Raw genomic sequence first — 14,203 nt, 5'->3', positions numbered from 1 at the left:
GTACAGGCCGGATGTTAAGGGTTAGTCTTGTGCAGTGGTAATGAATTTATCAACTGCGACTTTCCCAAAAAAGTCACAAAACCCCCCAATAAGGCGCAATTCTGAACCAGCCCAGACCTAGCGTTGCTTTTTGGAGTATGTGAAGAGTGAAATTTCTGAAAATGTGTATCATCCACAAAATGTATCACATGCCCTGTGACCATGTAATAAATTCGAGTCTTGCAAAAAAAAAGAACAAAAAAATTTACTAAATCACACACATCTTAGTAAATGCCCCGCAGTGTCCCTGGTAGAGGGACGACACTAGGATCACTGCTCTCACCTCGCATGTTTAAAAATAAGAATAGCTCTAGATATGAGAATGTGCACCAGTTGAAATACAGCGACCTCCCGACCTACGATGGCCCCGACATACGATCATTTCAACATACAATGGCCTCTCAGAGGCCATCGCATGTTCAAGGCAGCATCAACATAAGATGCTTTTATATGTCGGGGCCATCGCATGCTTCAGCTGCTGCCGGATAGCCTTTTAATGTGCCCCGTGTGCTCCAGTGAGTGTCACTCACCTGTCCCCGACGTTTCGGACCGTCCTCTTCATGCTCCACTGCATGGCCGTCACTCTCCTTCGCTGTCATCAAATCGCCGCGCATGCCATCCAATAGGAGCGGCGTGCACAGCGACATGACGACGGTGATGGAGAGCGATAATCCAGGGCAGTGGTGACGATCCGGAGCAGCGGGACACCCCGGGGACGTGATGACGGGGATGGAAAGCAACAATCCAGGGCAGTGGTGACGGTGATGGAGAGCGACAATCCAGGGCAGTGGTGACGGTCCGGAGCGGCGGGGACACGTGAATATAACTTTCTATATTATTATTACACGGATCCCTCAACATACGATGGATTCAAATAACGATTGTTCATTTGAAACAAATTACCATCGTAACAGCATCAACATACGATGCTTTTGTATGTCGGGGTCATCGCATAAACGGCTATCCTGCAGCGCAGACTGCTTCAGCTGCCACCGGATAGCCGTTTACGGTGCTCCGTGTGGTCCGCTGATGATCACTTACCTGTCCTCGGGGCTCCGGAGCGTCCTCTTCAGGATCCCCTGCATCGTCGGCGCTCTCCATCGTCGTCATCACGTCACTGCACACGCCGTCCCGTCATCCAATAGGAGCGGCATGCGTAGCGACGTGATGGCGGCGACGGAGAGCGAGGATGCCGGGGAAGCAGAGGCCTTGCCGGAGCGTCGGGGACACCTCGGGGACACAGCAACAGCGATGGAGGGCGACATCCAAAGCAGCGGTGAGGGTCCGGAGCAGTGGGGAAAGGTGAGTACAACTTCCTATACCAGTGGTCTTCAACCTGCGGACCACCAGATGTTGCAAAACTACAACTCCCAGCATGCCCGGACAGCCGTTGGCTGTCCGGGCATGCTGGGTGTTGTAGTTTTGCAACATCTGGAGGTCCACAGGTTGTAGACCAATGTCCTATACTTTACATTGCACGGATCCCTCAACATACGATGGTTTCAACAAACAATGGTTCATTTGGAACGGATTACCATCGTATGTTGAGGGACCACTGTATATAGGTAATGTAGGATGTGGGTATACGAGACGCATTACTTGTAAGATTGTGGAATAAGAAGCGATATAAAGTGCAGTACTGAGCACATGGTTTATTTGGCATCTTGTACACAACTCCGATTACAATATGTTGGTTCTACAAGTAACCAACTTTAGGTCCGTATAAGAAGACATATCTCAGACATGAAGGGTCTCACAGTAGGGGTGTCAGCCCTAACAAGGCATTTTAGTGAGATCCATGGAGGTAACACAAATTTCCTCAGTGTCAGGTATAGAGAAGATCGATAGGAAACCCCGGGGTGGAGACATGAGAAAACATCTGCTGAACCGGGAAACGTTCTGGATGTTCGCCCTTAAAACGATCCCCCACAGGGATTGGATCAGAGATTGTACTTGTTTTCCAGCTGCAGATTTTAAGTTTGTCCCGTGATGTGATTCCATGAGTATTTTAACATGTTGTGTGAATAATGAAACCACTCTATGGCTAAGCGCATCACTGCGTGAAACATGTCAGAGGTTTCCTTGTACCTGTTTTATCCTGTTGTATCCTAATAAACTGCAAAGATTTTGTAACTGAACACCTAGTGCTGGACATTCACTTCTACTTGGATCTTGGTGTTTGAAGCCGGGGCGGTGCCGGCGGGTCCGCTGCACAGGTGCTTTCAGAGGGCTGGAGTGAAGTTGTGTTTCTCCAAGCATTGATGCAGATCTGTGTACAGCTGAGATCTACCTCTATATTGTCCTTTATATAATCACTTATAGGGTATACAGATCCTGTGTACAGCTGATATCTGCCTCTATATTGTCCTTTATATAATCACTTATAGGGTATACAGATCCTGTGTACACCTGATATCTACCTCTATATTGTCCTTTATATAATCACTTATAGGGTATACAGATCCTGTGTACAGCTGATATCTACCTCTATATTGTCCTTTATATAATCACTTATAGGGTATACAGATCCTGTGTACAGCTGATATCTACCTCTATATTGTCCTTTATATAATCACTTATAGGGTATACAGATCCTGTGTACAGCTGATATCTACCTCTATATTGTCCTTTATATAATCACTTATAGGGTATACAGATCCTGTGTACAGCTGATATCTACCTCTATATTGTCCTTTATATAATCACTTATAGGGTATACAGATCCTGTGTACAGCTGATATCTACCTCTATATTGTCCTTTATATAATCACTTATAGGGTATACAGATCCTGTGTACAGCTGATATCTACCTCTATATTGTCCTTTATATAATCACTTATAGGGTATACAGATCCTGTGTACAGCTGATATCTACCTCTATGTGGTCATTTAAATAATCACTTATAGGATATACAGTGGGGATCAAAACTTTGGGCACCCCAGGTAAAAATTTGTATTAATGTGCATAAAGAAGCCAAGGAAAGATGGAAAAATCTCCAAAAGGCATCAAATTACAGATTAGACATTCTTATAATATGTCAACAAAAGTTACATTTTATTTCCATCATTTACACTTTCAAAATAACAGAAAAAAAAATGGCATCTGCAAAAGTTTGTGCACCCTGCAGAGTTAATATCTTGTACTGCCCCCTTTGGCAAGTATCACAGCTTGTAAACGCTTTTTGTAGCAGCCAAGAGTCTTTCAATTCTTGCTTGAGGTATCTTTGCCCATTCTTCCTTACAAAAGTCTTCCAGTTCTTTGAGATTTCTGGGCTGTCTGTCACGCACTGCTCTTTTAAGGTCTATCCATAGATTTTCAATTATGTTGAGGTCAGGAGATTGTGAAGGCCACTGCAAAACCTTCAGTTTACTCCTCTTGATGTAATCCTCGTGGATTTCGAGGTGTGTTTAGGATCACTATCCATTTGTAGAAGCCATCCTCTCTTTAACTTCAGCTTTTTCACAGATGGCATCAAGTTAGCATCCAAAATTTGCTGAAATTTTATTGAATTCATTTTTCCTTCTACTCGTGATGTTACCTGTGCCACTGGCTGCAGATACATCTCTATATACTATATACATGTACTATGTTATCTATAGATACATCTCTATATACTGTATATATACTGCACTGAGAGTTCTCCTCTATATACTGTATATATACTGCACTGAGAGTTCTCCTCTATATACTGTATATATACTGCACTGAGAGTTCTCCTCTATATACTGTATATATACTGCACTAAGAGTTCTCCTCTATATACTGTATATATATACTGCACTGAGAGCTCTCCTCTATATACTGTATATATACTGCACTGAGAGTTCTCCTCTATATACTGTATATATACTGCACTGAGAGTTCTCATCTATATACTGTATATATACTGCACTGAGAGTTCTCCTCTATATACTGTATATATACTGCACTGAGAGTTCTCCTCTATATACTGTATATATACTGCACTGAGAGCTCTCCTCTATATACTGTATATATACTGCACTGAGAGTTCTCCTCTATATACTGTATATATACTGCACCGAGAGTTCTCCTCTATATACTGTATATATACTGCACTGAGAGTTCTCTTCTATATACTGTATATATACTGCACTTAGAGCTCTCCTCTATATACTGTATATATACTGCACTGAGAGTTCTCTATATACTGTATATATACTGCACTGAGAGTTCTCCTCTATATACTGTATATATATACTGCACTGAGAGTTCTCCTCTATATACTGTATATATACTGCACTGAGAGTTCTCCTCTATATACTGTATATATACTGCACTGAGAGTTCTCCTCTATATACTGTATATATACTGCACTGAGAGTTCTCATCTATATACTGTATATATATACTGCACTGAGAGTTCTCCTCTATATACTGTATATATACTGCACTGAGAGTTCTCCTCTATATACTGTATATATACTGCACTGAGAGTTCTCATCTATATACTGTATATATACTGCACTGAGAATTCTCATCTATATACTGTATATATACTGCACTGAGAGTTCTCCTCTATATACTGTATATATACTGCACTGAGAGTTCTCCTCTATATACTGTATATATACTGCACTGGGAGTTCTCATCTATATACTGTATATATACTGCACTGAGAGTTCTCCTCTACATACTGTATATATACTGCACTGAGTGTTCTCATCTATATACTGTATATATACTGCACTGAGAGTTCTCCTCTATATACTGTATATATACTGCACTGAGAGCTCTCCTCTATATACTGTATATATACTGCACTGAGAGTTCTCCTCTATATACTGTATATATACTGCACTGAGAGTTCTCCTCTATATACTGTATATATACTGCACTGAGAGTTCTCATCTATATACTGTATATATACTGCACTGAGAGCTCTCCTCTATATACTGTATATATACTGCACTGAGAGTTCTCCTCTATATACTGTATATATACTGCACTGAGAGCTCTCCTCTATATACTGTACATATACTGCACTGAGAGTTCTCATCTATATACTGTATATATACTGCACTGAGAATTCTCATCTATATACTGTATATATACTGCACTGAGAGTTCTCCTCTATATACTGTATATATACTGCACTTAGAGCTCTCCTCTATATACTGTATATATACTGCACTGAGAGTTCTCCTCTATATCCTGTATATATACTGCACTGAGAGTTCTCCTCTATATACTGTATATATACTGCACTGAGAGCTCTACTCTATATACTGTATATATACTGCACTGAGAGTTCTCCTCTATATCCTGTATATATACTGCACTGAGAGTTCTCCTCTATATACTGTATATATACTGCACTGAGAGCTCTCCTCTATATACTGTATATATACTGCACTGAGAGTTCTCATCAATATACTGTATATATACTGCACTGAGAGTTCTCCTCTATATACTGTATATATACTGCACTGAGAGTTCTCTATATACTGTATATATACTGCACTGAGAGCTCTCCTCTATATACTGTATATATACTGCACTGAGAGTTCTCTATATACTGTATATATACTGCACTGAGAGCTCTCCTCTATATACTGTACATATACTGCACTGAGAGTTCTCCTCTATATACTGTATATATACTGCACTGAGAGTTCTCCTCTATATACTGTATATATACTGCACTGAGAGCTCTCCTCTATATACTGTATATATACTGCACTGAGAGTTCTCCTCTATATACTGTATATATACTGCACTGAGAGTTCTCCTCTATATACTGTATATATACTGCACTGAGAGTTCTCCTCTATATACTGTATATATACTGCACTGAGAGTTCTCCCCTATATACTGTATATATACTGCACTGAGAGTTCTCCTCTATATACTGTATATATAATGCACTGAGAGTTCTCCTCTATATACTGTATATATACTGCACTGAGAGTTCTCCTCTATATACTGTATATATACTGCACTGAGAGTTCTCCTCTATATACTGTATATATACTGCACTGAGAGTTCTCCTCTATATACTGTATATATACTGCACTGAGAGTTCTCCTCTATATACTGTATATATACTGCACTGAGAGTTCTCCTCTATATACTGTATATATACTGCACTGAGAGTTCTCCTCTATATACTGTATATATACTGCACTGAGAGTTCTCCTCTATATACTGTATATATACTGCACTGAGAGTTCTCCTCTATATACTGTATATATACTGCACTGAGAGTTCTCCTCTATATACTGTATATATACTGCACTGAGAGTTCTCATCTATATACTGTATATATACTGCACTGAGAGTTCTTCTCTATATACTGTATATATATACTGTACTGAGAGTCCTCCTCTATATACTGTATATATATACTGCACTGAGAGTTCTCCTCTATATACTGTATATATACTGCACTGAGAGTTCTCCTCTATATACTGTATATATACTGCACTGAGAGCTCTCCTCTATATACTGTATATATACTGCACTGAGAGTTCTCATCTATATACTGTATATATACTGCACTGAGAGTTCTCCTCTATATACTGTATATATACTGCACTGAGAGTTCTCCCCTATATACTGTATATATACTGCACTGAGAGATCTCCTCTATATACTGTATATATACTGCACTGAGAGTTCTCCTCTATATACTGTATATATACTGCACTGAGAGTTCTCCTCTATATACTGTATATATACTGCACTGAGAGTTCTCCTCTATATCCTGTATATATACTGCACTGAGAGTTCTCCTCTATATACTGTATATATACTGCACTGAGAGTTCTCCTCTATATACTGTATATATACTGCACTGAGAGCTCTCCTCTATATACTGTATATACTGCACTGAGAGCTCTCCTCTATATACTGTATATATACTGCACTGAGAGTTCTCATCTATATACTGTATATATACTGCACTGAGAGTTCTCCTCTACATACTGTATATATACTGCACTGAGAGCTCTCCTCTATATACTGTATATATACTGCACTGAGAGTTCTCCTCTATATACTGTATATATACTGCACTGAGAGTTCTCCTCTATATACTGTATATATACTGCACTGAGAGTTCTCCTCTATATACTGTATATATACTGCACTGAGAGCTCTCCTCTATATACTGTATATATACTGCACTGAGAGCTCTCCTCTATATACTGTATATATACTGCACTGAGAGTTCTCATCAATATACTGTATATATACTGCACTGAGAGTTCTCCTCTATATACTGTATATATACTGCACTGAGAGTTCTCTATATACTGTATATATACTGCACTGAGAGCTCTCCTCTATATACTGTATATATACTGCACTGAGAGTTCTCTATATACTGTATATATACTGCACTGAGAGTTCTCCTCTATATACTGTATATATATACTGCACTGAGAGTTCTCCTCTATATACTGTATATATACTGCACTGAGAGTTCTCCTCTATATACTGTATATATACTGCACTGAGAGTTCTCCCCTATATACTGTATATATACTGCACTGAGAGTTCTCCTCTATATACTGTATATATAATGCACTGAGAGTTCTCCTCTATATACTGTATATATACTGCACTGAGAGTTCTCCTCTATATACTGTATATATACTGCACTGAGAGTTCTCCTCTATATACTGTATATATACTGCACTGAGAGTTCTCCTCTATATACTGTATATATACTGCACTGAGAGTTCTCCTCTATATACTGTATATATACTGCACTGAGAGTTCTCCTCTATATACTGTATATATACTGCACTGAGAGTTCTCCTCTATATACTGTATATATATACTGCACTGAGAGTTCTCCTCTATATACTGTATATATACTGCACTGAGAGCTCTCCTCTATATACTGTATATATACTGCACTGAGAGTTCTCATCTATATACTGTATATATACTGCACTGAGAGTTCTTCTCTATATACTGTATATATATACTGCACTGAGAGTCCTCCTCTATATACTGTATATATATACTGCACTGAGAGTTCTCCTCTATATACTGTATATATACTGCACTGAGAGTTCTCCTCTATATACTGTATATATACTGCACTGAGAGCTCTCCTCTATATACTGTATATATACTGCACTGAGAGTTCTCATCTATATACTGTATATATACTGCACTGAGAGTTCTCCTCTATATACTGTATATATACTGCACTGAGAGTTCTCCCCTATATACTGTATATATACTGCACTGAGAGTTCTCCTCTATATACTGTATATACACTGCACTGAGAGTTCTCCTCTATATACTGTATATATACTGCACTGAGAGTTCTCCTCTATATACTGTATATATACTGCACTGAGAGTTCTCCTCTATATCCTGTATATATACTGCACTGAGAGCTCTCCTCTATATACTGTATATACTGCACTGAGAGCTCTCCTCTATATACTGTATATATACTGCACTGAGAGTTCTCATCTATATACTGTATATATACTGCACTGAGAGTTCTCCTCTACATACTGTATATATACTGCACTGAGAGCTCTCCTCTATATACTGTATATATACTGCACTGAGAGTTCTCCTCTATATACTGTATATATACTGCACTGAGAGTTCTCCTCTATATACTGTATATATACTGCACTGAGAGTTCTCCTCTATATACTGTATATATACTGCACTGAGAGTTCTCCTCTATATACTGTATATATACTGCACTGAGAGTTCTCCTCTATATACTGTATATATACTGCACTGAGAGTTCTCCTCTATATACTGTATATATACTGCACTGAGAGTTCTCCTCTACATACTGTATATATACTGCACTGAGAGTTCTCATCTATATACTGTATATATACTGCACTGAGAGCTCTCCTCTATATACTGTATATATACTGCACTGAGAGTTCTCATCTATATACTGTATATATACTGCACTGAGAGTTCTCCTCTATATACTGTATATATACTGCACTGAGAGTTCTCCTCTATATACTGTATATATACTGCACTGAGAGTTCTCATCTATATACTGTATATATACTGCACTGAGAGATCTCCTCTATATACTGTATATATACTGCACTGAGAGCTCTCCTCTATATACTGTATATATACTGCACTGAGAGTTCTCCTCTATATACTGTATATATACTGCACTGAGAGTTCTCCTCTATATACTGTATATATACTGCACTTAGAGTTCTCCTCTATATACTGCATATATATACTGCACTGAGAGCTCTCCTCTATATACTGTATATATACTGCACTGAGAGCTCTCCTCTATATACTGTATATATACTGCACTGAGAATTCTCCTCTATATACTGTATATATACTGCACTGAGAGCTCTCCTCTATATACTGTATATATACTGCACTGAGAGTTCTCCTCTACATACTGTATATATACTGCACTGAGCGTTCTCATCTATAATCTATATACTGTATATATACTGCACTGAGAGTTCTCCTCTATATACTGTATATATACTGCACTGAGAGCTCTCCTCTATATACTGTATATATACTGCACTGAGAGTTCTCATCTATATACTGTATATATACTGCACTGAGAGTTCTCATCTATATACTGTATATATACTGCACTGAGAGTTCTCCTCTATATACTGTATATATACTGCACTGAGAGCTCTCCTCTATATACTGTATATATACTGCACTGAGAGTTCTCCTCTATATACTGTATATATACTGCACTGAGAGCTCTCCTCTATATACTGTATATATACTGCACTGAGAGTTCTCCTCTATATACTGTATATATACTGCACTGAGAGCTCTCCTCTATATACTGTATATATTCTGCACTGAGAGTTCTCCTCTATATACTGTATATATAATGCACTGAGAGTTCTCATCTATATACTGTATATATACTGCACTGAGAGTTCTCCTCTATATACTGTATATATACTGCACTGAGAGTTCTCCTCTATATACTGTATATATACTGCACTGAGAGTTCTCCTCTATATACTGTATATATACTGCACTGAGAGTTCTCCTCTATATACTGCATATATACTGCACTGAGAGTTCTCCTCTATATACTGTATATATACCACACTGAGAGTTCTCCTCTATATACTGTATATATACTGCACTGAGAGTTCTCCTCTATATCCTGTATATATACTGCACTGAGAGTTCTCCTCTATATACTGTATATATACTGCACTGAGAGTTCTCCTCTATATACTGTATATATACTGCACTGAGAGTTCTCCTCTATATACTGTATATATACTGCACTGAGAGTTCTCCTCTATATCCTGTATATATACTGCACTGAGAGCTCTCCTCTATATACTGTATATATACTGCACTGAGAGCTCTCCTCTATATACTGTATATATACTGCACTGAGAGTTCTCCTCTATATACTGTATATATACTGCACTGAGAGCTCTCCTCTATATACTGTATATATACTGCACTGAGAGTTCTCATCTATATACTGTATATATACTGCACTGAAAGTTATACTCTATATACTGTATATATACTGCACTGAGAGTTCTACTCTATATACTGTATATATACTGCACTGAGAGTTCTACTCTATATACTGTATATATACTGCACTGAGAGTTCTACTCTATATACTGTATATATACTGCACTTAGAGTTCTCCTCTATATACTGTATATATACTGCACTGAGAGTTCTCATCTATATACTGTATATATACTGCACTGAGAGTTCTCCTCTATATACTGTATATATACTGCACTGAGAGTTCTCTATATACTGTATATATATACTGCACTGAGAGTTCTCTATATACTGTATATATACTGCACTGAGAGCTCTCCTCTATATACTGTATATATACTGCACTGAGAGTTCTCTATATACTGTATATATACTGCACTGAGAGTTCTCCTCTATATACTGTATATATTCTGCACTGAGAGTTCTTCTCTATATACTGTATATATACTGCACTGAGAGTTCTCCTCTATATACTGTATATATACTGCACTGAGAGTTCTCCTCTATATACTGTATATATACTGCACTGAGAGTTCTCCTCTATATACTGTATATATACTGCACTGAGAGTTCTCCTCTATATACTGTATATATACTGCACTGAGAGTTCTCCTCTATATACTGTATATATATACTGCACTGAGAGTTCTCCTCTATATACTGTATATATACTGCACTGAGAGTTCTCCTCTATATACTGTATATATACTGCACTGAGAGTTCTCATCTATATACTGTATATATACTGCACTGAGAGTTCTTCTCTATATACTGTATATATATACTGCACTGAGAGTTCTCCTCTATATACTGTATATATACCACACTGAGAGTTCTCCTCTATATACTGTATATATACTGCACTGAGAGTTCTCCTCTATATACTGTATATATACTGCACTGAGAGTTCTCCTCTATATACTGTATATATACTGCACTGAGAGTTCTCCTCTATATACTGTATATATACTGCACTGAGAGTTCTCCTCTATATACTGTATATACACTGCACTGAGAGTTCTCCTCTATATACTGTATATATACTGCACTGAGAGTTCTCCTCTATATACTGTATATATACTGCACTGAGAGCTCTCCTCTACATACTGTATATATACTGCACTGAGAGTTCTCCTCTATATACTGTATATATACTGCACTGAGAGTTCTCCTCTATATACTGTATATATACTGCACTGAGAGTTCTCCTCTATATACTGTATATATACTGCACTGAGAGTTCTCTTCTATATACTGTATATATACTGCACTGAGAGCTCTCCTCTATATACTGTATATATACTGCACTTAGAGTTCTCCTCTATATACTGTATATATACTGCACTGAGAGCTCTCCTCTATATACTGTATATATACTGCACTGAGAGTTCTCCTCTATATACTGTATATATACTGCACTGAGAGTTCTCCTCTATATACTGTATATATACTGCACTGAGAGTTCTCCTCTATATACTGTATATATACTGCACTGAGAGTTCTCCTCTATATCCTGTATATATACTGCACTGAGAGTTCTCCTCTATATACTGTATATATACTGCACTGAGAGCTCTCCTCTATATACTGTATATATACTGCACTGAGAGTTCTCCTCTATATACTGTATATATACTGCACTGAGAGTTCTCCTCTATATACTGTATATATACTGCACTGAGAGTTCTCCTCTATATACTGTATATATATACTGCACTGAGAGTTCTCCTCTATATACTGTATATATACTGCACTGAGAGTTCTCCTCTATATACTGTATATATACTGCACTGAGAGCTCTCCTCTATATACTGTATATAATACTGCACTGAGAGTTCTCATCTATATACTGTATATATACTGCACTGAGAGTTCTCCTCTATATACTGTATATATACTGCACTGAGAGTTCTCCCCTATATACTGTATATATACTGCACTGAGAGCTCTCCTCTATATACTGTATATATACTGCACTGAGAGTTCTCCTCTATATACTGTATATATACTGCACTGAGAGTTCTCCTCTATATACTGTATATATACTGCACTGAGAGTTCTCCTCTATATACTGTATATATACTGCACTGAGAGCTCTCCTCTATATACTGTATATATACTGCACTGAGAGTTCTCCTCTATATACTGTATATATACTGCACTGAGAGTTCTCCTCTATATACTGTATATATATACTGCACTGAGAGTTCTCCTCTATATACTGTATATATACTGCACTGAGAGCTCTCCTCTATATACTGTATATATACTGCACTGAGAGCTCTCCTCTATATACTGTATATATACTGCACTGAGAGTTCTCCTCTATATACTGTATATATACTGCACTGAGAGTTCTCCTCTATATACTGTATATATATACTGCACTGAGAGTTCTCCTCTATATCCTGTATATATACTGCACTTAGAGTTCTCCTCTATATACTGCATATATACTGCACTGAGAATTCTCCTCTATATACTGTATATATACTGCACTGAGAGCTCTCCTCTATATACTGTATATATACTGCACTGAGAGTTCTCCTCTACATACTGTATATATACTGCACTGAGAGCTCTCCTCTATATACTGTATATATACTGCACTGAGAGTTCTCCTCTATATACTGTATATATACTGCACTGAGAGTTCTCCTCTACATACTGTATATATACTGCACTGAGAGCTCTCCTCTATATACTGTATATATACTGCACTGAGAGTTCTCCTCTATATACTGTATATATACTGCACTGAGAGTTCTCCTCTATATACTGTATATATACTGCACTGAGAGCTCTCCTCTATATACTGTATATATACTGCACTGAGAGTTCTCCTCTATATACTGTATATATACTGCACTGAGAGTTCTCATCTATATACTGTATATATACTGCACTGAGAGTTCTCCCCTATATACTGTATATATACTGCACTGAGAGTTCTCCTCTATATACTGTAAATATACTGCACTGAGAGCTCTCCTCTATATACTGTATATATACTGCACTGAGAGTTCTCATCTATATACTGTATATATATACTGCACTGAGAGTTCTCCTCTATATACTGTATATATACTGCACTGAGAGTTCTCCTCTATATACTGTATATATACTGCACTGAGAGTTCTCATCTATATACTGTATATATATACTGCACTGAGAGTTCTTCTCTATATACTGTATATATACTGCACTGAGAGTTCTCATCTATATACTGTATATATACTGCACTGAGAGCTCTCCTCTATATACTGTATATATACTGCACTGAGAGTTCTCCCCTATATACTGTATATATACTGCACTGAGAGTTCTCCTCTATATACTGTATATATACTGCACTGAGAGTTCTCCTCTATATACTGTATATATACTGCACTGAGAGTTCTCCTCTATATCCTGTATATATACTGCACTGAGAGCTCTCCTCTATATCCTGTATATATACTGCACTGAGAGCTCTCCTCTATATACTGTATATATACTGCACTGAGAGTTCTCCTCTATATCCTGTATATATACTGCACTGAGAGCTCTCCTCTATATACTGTATATATACTGCACTGAGAGCTCTCCTCTATATCCTGTATATATACTGCACTGAGAGTTCTCCTCTATATACTGTATATATACTGCACTGAGAGTT

Source organism: Hyla sarda, chromosome 6 (assembly GCF_029499605.1).
Source record: "Hyla sarda isolate aHylSar1 chromosome 6, aHylSar1.hap1, whole genome shotgun sequence".
NCBI lineage: Eukaryota > Metazoa > Chordata > Amphibia > Anura > Hylidae > Hyla > Hyla sarda.
Note: the sequence above shows the minus strand (reverse complement) of the source record.